The sequence below is a fragment of the Pelodiscus sinensis genome, chromosome 2 (genome assembly GCF_052426305.1).
Source record: "Pelodiscus sinensis isolate ZL-2025 chromosome 2, ASM5242630v1, whole genome shotgun sequence".
NCBI lineage: Eukaryota > Metazoa > Chordata > Testudines > Trionychidae > Pelodiscus > Pelodiscus sinensis.
In genome coordinates, this window is record NC_143053.1 from 19,990,186 (window position 1) to 19,995,698 (window position 5,513).

Below are 5,513 nucleotides of genomic sequence, written 5' to 3' on the forward strand. Positions count from 1 at the left end.
TTGCTAATTCAAACTAGCATGTCCACATTAAGTGGACCCTGAACCAGGCTTAAGGATGGCCGGAAGCAGTGCCGGCAGGGCATCAGAGGAGGACTTAGAGCGTGGAGATGCTGTCTCAGGCTAGCCGAGGGCTGTGCTTAAAGGGTCCCGACCCCCACCTCGGACAGACAGTTCTCAGGGGTGCCCCGCTTGCAAAGCAGTCCTGGCTTGGATTGCCCGGGGGGACAGAATAGAGGTCTCTAAAAGCAGGAGTTGGGTGGAGACAGTGCATACAGAAAAGTTCTTCATTAGTTCCCATAAAGAAGGACTAGAGGACACCAAAGGAAAGGAATGGGTAGCAGGCTTCAAACTAGTAACAGAAAGTTGTTCTTCACAAAGCAAAGAGTCAACCTGTGGAACTCCTTGCTGCAGGAGGCTGTGAAGGCTAGAACTAGAACAGAGTTTAAAGGGAAGTGAGATCAAGTCATGGAGGTTGGGTCCATGCAGTGCTATTAGCCAGGGGGTAGGAGTGGTATCCCTGCCCAAGGTTTGTGGAAGGCTGGAGAGGGATGGCATGAGACAAATGGCTTGGTCACTGTCTTCAGTCCATCCACTCCAGGGTCCCTAGGGTCGGCCGCTGTCAGCAGACAGGCTACTGGGCTAGATGGACCTTTGGTCTGACCCAGTACGGCCATTGTAAGCTCAGGGCTCAGGGTCGGGGGTCTCACTGGACCACCTTGATTTTCATGCAAACCTGCTCCTGAGTGGCCAGGCTGGCAGCTCTCCTGCCCTAGCCGGCCACTTTCCTGTGCCTAGTGCAGAGGTCGTGGACGAGATCCACGATGTCCGCACTAGCCCAGGAGGGTGCCCGCCTCTTACGGTCCCGGGCAAGCTCCCAGGAGCCGCCAGCCTGGTCCCGGGAAGAGGGGGAGGGCTGGGGGGCAGCAGGTGGCTGGCTCGAGCCGTGCCAGGTGCAGGGTCTGCTGGCTGGGTGCTGGCAGGCTTGCACCTGGCACGGGCACCGTAGCCAGCCCGTGCCCCTTTAAGGGCTCCGGGGCTGGGAGGGGGGGCACACGAGTTTCCATGGTGTTGGCCAGAGTGGCCACCAGGGAAAGCTGGGGAGGGCTAGCCTCCCACTAGTTCGAATTAAGGGGCTACACACCCCTTAATTCGAACTAGCTAGTTCGAACTAGGCTTAATCCTCGTAAAATGAGGTTTTCCTAGTTCGAACTAAGCGCTTAAATTTGAACTAGCGGAGCGCTAGTGTAGCGCCTATTAAAGTTAGTTCGAACTAACTTTGTAGTGTAGACATACCCTGAGAATAGTTATCCAGCCAGTTATTCACCCACCTTATGGTAGTCCCATCTAGATTGCATTTCCCTAATTTATTGATAAGAAGGTCATGTGAAACTGTGTCAAATGCCTTACTAAATTCTAGGTGTACCACATCCACTGCTTCTCCCTTATCCACAAGGCTTGTTATCCTATCAAAGAAAGCTATCACATTCATCTGACATGACTTGCTCTTTACAAATGCATACTGGCTATTACTTATCATCTTCTTATCTTCCAGATGTTTGCAGATGAATTCTTTAATTATTTACTCCATTGTCTTCCCTGGCACACAAGTTAAACTGACTGGTCTGTGGTTTTCTGGGTTATTCTTATTTCCTCTTTTATAGATGGGCACTATATTTGCCCTTTTCCAGTCCTCTAGAATCTCTCCTGACTTCCATGATTTTTCAAAGACAATAGCCAAAGATACCTCCTCTATCAGCTCCTTGAGTATTCTAGGATGCATTTCATCAGGCCCTGGTGACTTGAAGATATCCAACTTTTCTAAGTAATTTTAACTTGTTCTTTTTTTGTATTTTAACTTCTAAACCTACCCCATCTCTACTAGCATTCACTATGTTAGGCATCCCTTCATCAAACTTCTTGGTGAAGACTGAAACAAAGAAGTCTGCCATTTCCAGGTTTCCCGGTTCTCCCTCTTCACTGAGCAATGGGCCTACCCTGCCCTTGGCCTTCCTGTTGCTTCTTCTATAAATATATTAGGTCTTCTTGTTATCCTTTATGTCTCTGGCTAGTGTGAGCTCATTTTCTGCCTTTGCCTTTCTAATCTTGTTCCTGCTCACCTGAGTTGTTTGCTTATATTCATCCAACCAATGGCTGTGGCTATGAGTTCATAATGGAGTAGGCTCACAATAAGCATGCCTGTGAATCTGAATCATTATTTTATCCAGTTTGGGCCTCTGGTCTTGTCCATATGTAATAGGTGATCGACAGAGAAAGGCTTTCCCTTCAGGGTACAGCTTCAAAAGGTTGGCTCCAGAGGTGAGGAGTTCATGTCTTTCCAATAGTAATAGAGATGTAGCCGTGTTAGTCTGGTGTAGCTGAAACAAAAGTCAGGACTATGTAGCACTTTAAAGACTAACAAGATGGTTTATTAGGTGATGAGCTTTTGTGGGCCAGACCCACTTCCTCAGATCAAATTGTGGAAGGAAATAGGCACAACCATATATACCAAAGTGATACAATCAAAAAAATGAACGCATGTGAAATTGACAAATCAAATTTTAGAACAGAGTGGGGGAGAGGAGGGAAGGTTAGTGTCTGTGAGGTAATGACCTAAGGGTGATAATAGGGGAGGAAGTGGGTCTGGCCCACGAAACCTCATCACCTAATAAACCATCTTGTTAGTCTTTAAAGTGTTACATAGTTCTGTCTTTTGTTTCAGCATGTCTTTCCAAGTATTTCCTGGGAATCCATTGTAATTTCATTTGGTGCATTGTTTCAAAGAGGCCTCTGAAGCTCATAATATTTCCCAAGATTTACGTTTGTTTCCTTCCTAGAGACACTACATACAATCCCACAATAATAAATATTTGCATTTTTAATACAACGAGCTCCTAAGATATTTAAACTTAATTCAACATGACTTGACCAGAATATTATAGGAAATAGCAATTTCTGTCAAAACCACTACCAAACTTTCAATGTTACATTCTCAATCTTGGTCTCACTTTCTAGAGACCACTGGTTTTGAAATGCCTCAATGTTTCAGTGTCCCTAGTTGGATAGCTCATAGGGGTTTGATTTTTAGATAGTGTTGAGCATCCATCCCCTGAAAACTGGGTCCCTTCAAAATTACTCAAACAGTGCTTGAATTATAGGGTTGGGGTGAGGGGAAGAAGTCAACGCGTATTGAATGCACACAGTCCTGAGACTCTGCAGAGTGAGGTGCCAGGGTACTTTTTGGCCAGTTTTCCTGTGCTAGCATCCTCTGTGCTGTCTTCCCTCTTCTTCTACTTGCTCCCATACCCCTAACTCTTCCTGTCTGTCCCTACTGCTTAACCCTTTTGTCTGCTCCTGCCTCTCCTATCCCTAATTGTCCTCTCTGCCCTACACATATCTTCTCCCATCTCCTTACTTGTTAGCCCCCCACCTTCTCTCTGCCTTCTCCCCTCACTACTAACTCACTCTTCAGCACCCATGTCAGCACCATTCCTACCTGCCACTCCCCTTATTCTTCTGCCTCAGTTCCCACCTATTGTTTCCGCCTCCACACCTTGCCCCAGCCTTCTGCATCCACCCAACAGCCTCTAACTCCCCTGCTCTTCTGCCTCCCACTGCATCTAACACCCCCTCTGCTTTCCTAGCCTGGCCCCACAGTCTTTGTCCCCCATTTCACTCTGACTCCCCCCACCCATCCTATAGACTCTTCTCCCCAGCTTGGAGCTTCTAAAAGGTGCAGAGCTAGGTCTTTGTCCCCCTCATTCTCTGAGTCTTCTGTGGTGACAGCTCCCATTCTCTGCCCTTTCTCCCCTCATATGTTCCCCTGGTCCCAACCCTCCAGCTTGCCCTGGATCCTCTGACCCCTGACCCCTTGTCCCATCTCTTTCCCCAGAGAGCTACCAGCAGAGAAGCAGGCATAATGGGCCACAGTGGGTTTGTGCTAATCTGAGGTGCAATTGGCCAGGGCACTGGGCAGAATCTCTGGCTTCCAGCTTTGATGAATGGGCTTCTCTCCATCAGGGCACCAGAGCTTTTTTTCTGCCAGTGAAGCACCAAGCGCAGACAGGAGATGGTTGGGTGAACTAACAGATATATAGCACCTGGGCTCTGATTACTTTGGCAGCCTCCCCCTCTGTCCATGACCCATCCTCTCACTGCAACCTGATTCTCCCTTCACTCCTATAGAGCGGTGGCATCTGTCTCTTCTGTGGGTCATGCAGGGAGAAGGAAGGGGTCCAAAACCAGGCCCCCATTGATTTTGAATGTCAAAAGTGGCATAGCCCCTAAAATTAGCATCAGTCTTCTCCTGCTTCTTGTGTAATTGGAGCACTGGTCTTATTTTTACTTGAGATATCTAAATATAGATTTATCCTGTTTTTTTTTCCAGAGGTGATGAGCATACAAAACTGAGCGGCAGCTGCCTAGTACCTCCAGAAATCAGGCTACTTCTCCTTTGAAAATGTTGGCCTTTGACTTCAACTGTCTGACTTCTTTAGCGAACCTAAAATAGCTTTCCCCCGACTTAAAAATGTCACAGCTCTAATTTGTAATGTTATAAATGGCTCCTGCAGGGCCATGAGCTACTGGACTTTGAAGCTGTAAGACTTTAATTTATAGAAAGTCTGGTATTGGTAGAGGAGCTGAATTTTATCTGATGTGAGCCCAGGGGGTAGGGTAATTTGGAAGCAAGTTCCATATTTTTGGAGAAAACATTTCAGTAGCAGTCTGGCTACATAAAGGTGCCCAGATGTTTGAAATATTTGTGAATAGAGAGCGGAAAATGATACGTCTTATTCATCACATGCCTCCTATTTATTCCATGTTGTCATGTTTTCTCTTCCAAATAGATTCCATCTCCATACACTTGACATATTTACAACCTGTGCATAGAGGCACACACATTTATATTTAAAATAACAGACATTTGGCCAGTACATTTGAATAATAAACCTCTGTAGGGTGGGGGATTCAGACAGGGTGTACAGTAAGAAGATTTGTATAACATAGTGTCACAGTTTCAGGGCAAACACACGTGTCTCCTCGCCACTCTGCGGTTCACTCCAGGAATATCAGTTAGGTTTCAGGCCTCCAGTCATCACATGTGTAGGCAAGGACTCTTGCCTCACTGGGCAGTTTAATGATAGAAATGTGGCCGTATTAGTCTGGTGTAGCTGAAACAAAAAACAGGACTGTGTAGCACTTTAAAGACTAACAAGATGATTTGTCCTTTTCATATGTGTTCATTTTTTTTAATTGTATCCTTTGGTATATATGGTTGACAATTTTCTTCCACTATTTGATCTGAGGAAGTGGGTCTGGCCCACGAAAGCTCATCATCTAATAAACCATCTTGTTAGTCTTTAAAGTGCTACATAGTCCTGTTTTTTGTTTGGGCAGTTTAAGACTGCACAGCTGCCTGTCTTATACTGTGTTGTTCCCATTGGTGGTGGATGAAGCCTTCTCAGAAGGAGGTAAGTTCGCTGTCCTCCCTCTTCTGTCCTCGGCCCTGTTCACAC

General features: G+C 46.3%; 1 long non-coding RNA gene across 1 annotated transcript; it reads left to right on the top strand.

The window, feature by feature from the left end:
- The first annotated feature begins 2,200 nt into the window (after positions 1-2,200).
- Positions 2,201-4,585, top strand: LOC142826692 (uncharacterized). The gene is made up of 2 exons (XR_012900895.2): positions 2,201-2,316; positions 4,385-4,585. It is a non-coding gene; the product is annotated as an uncharacterized LOC142826692 (long non-coding RNA).
- The last annotated feature ends 928 nt before the right edge of the window (positions 4,586-5,513 follow it).